The 1841-nt window shown below is 41.6% G+C and overlaps 1 non-coding gene across 1 annotated transcript; it reads right to left on the reverse strand.

Annotated features, from left to right (window-relative positions):
• Positions 1-1006: 1006 nt before the first annotated feature.
• LOC141650344 (small nucleolar RNA R71) lies at positions 1007-1112 on the reverse strand. Its single transcript, XR_012546384.1, has one exon. It is a non-coding gene; the product is annotated as a small nucleolar RNA R71 (small nucleolar RNA).
• Positions 1113-1841: the final 729 nt, after the last annotated feature.

Below are 1841 nucleotides of genomic sequence, written 5' to 3' on the forward strand. Positions count from 1 at the left end.
CCCTGTAGATCGAATTTGCATTGACCTAAGACCCTAGACTAGATTTCTTAAGAATTATGGTGAACCGACTGTATTAGCCGTTTTTCTCTGCTTGATTTTTGTCAGCTTTCTTCTTTATTTCTCTCTATTCTATTTCTCTTTTGATCTCGATAGATTAGAACAAACTATTAAAACCCACAAGAAACAGTTACTCAGACGAACTTAGTTTAGCAGACATTTTCCCATCTCCCTGTGGAGATCGACCCTACTTCCACTAGCTTCAGTTTGTTGTTTTAGGCATTTATTTTTGGTACTAAAACGACGGTATCAAATTTTGGCGCCGTTGTCGAGGAGGCAATTAGCCTATTTATTTGATTTATTTTCGTTTGTCTCAGTCTCAGGGAATTTTTAATTCCTTGAGACAGTTCTTATTTATTTTATCTAGTGTTGTTTATGCCCAGGTCTAATAGGTCAGAGTTAGTGCCAGTTGATCCTGAACCAGAGCGGACCTTTCGCTATCGATAAAGACTGTTGAGAAAAATTCAAAAGGAAGTCTTGAGTACTTTTGAGCCCGATTTGGAACACTTTTTATTTGAAAAAGATCAGTCTTTTGAAGAAGACAATCCTATTTCTCCTGCTAGTCCTGTGAAGATGCCTAATATCGCAAGTCATTCGGAGCCAGCAACTGCTTCTATCCCTAAAGGTTCAATCTTGCAACCGAGGATGGGAACACATTTGACATTCGGCCGTCTTATATTAACCTGGTCGAAAGAAATTTATTTTGTGGAGTAGTTGTCGAGGACTCGCGAAAGCATATGGAGGTTTTCACGGACTACTTTTCTACCATTCCCGCCACTAAGGGAGTGACTCAGGACAAGATTAAGGAGGTCCTATTTCCCTTTTTCTTTGACCGATGGAGCCCGAGAATGGCTCACTGATCTTGACAGAACCGCGGCTGGGATCACCAACTGGGAGACCCTGGCCCTTGCTTTCTATAAAAGGTACTTTCCTCCACAACAAACTAATCAGCTAAGAGGAAAGATCACGAGCTTCAAGCAAACGCCAGATGAGAATTTTTATGAAGCATGGAGCCGGTTTAAGAAATTGGTGTAGTCTCTTCCTCATCACGGTTTCGATCAGTGGTTCTTGTGCAACCAGTTTTATAATGGGTTGTATGATGACCACCGTGCTATTTTGGATGCTTCGTCAAATAGGCAATTCCAAAATAATATTGATGATGACAAGGGATGAGGCATTATAGAGGAGATGGCTACCCATTGTGCTGAATATGGGAACCTGAGAGGAGAAACTAGAACAGTTTCTTATGTTGATAGTGCAGTTGTGGCTCAGCTGGAAGCCATGAATGCCCGTTTTAACAAATTGGAGTTGCATAATGCTGGAGATCAACAAACGGTTCACTTGTTAACCAGACAAGAAACCGTTTCATGTGAGAGGTATGGAGGAGAAGATTGTCACACTGCTGTTGACTGTCTAGCTGAGAAGGAGAAAGTTTATGCCTTTGAACAATTTAGGCAAGGGGGCTCCTATTACCACAATCAGAGTGGAGTCCATCCTAACTTGAGATGGACCAGTTAGAACGTATTGATTACTACCCCTCCACCGCAGCAGCAATAACAAGTCTATGTTCTACCTTATAAAGCTCAACAAGGCTTTCAAAAGCCTCCATCGTTTCCACCACCGCATCAAGGTGCTTCCTCTAGTGGTGTAAGTGAGATTACTGAATTAAAGTCAATGATACAAGCAAGGACTGTCCAGTTGCAAAAGAGTGACCAACAAAAAGATGTGTCGATCAAGTCACTCGAGTCTCAAATAGCTCAACTTGCCACTAATCAAGCTTCAAG

This window comes from Silene latifolia, chromosome 3 (assembly GCF_048544455.1).
Source record: "Silene latifolia isolate original U9 population chromosome 3, ASM4854445v1, whole genome shotgun sequence".
NCBI lineage: Eukaryota > Viridiplantae > Streptophyta > Magnoliopsida > Caryophyllales > Caryophyllaceae > Silene > Silene latifolia.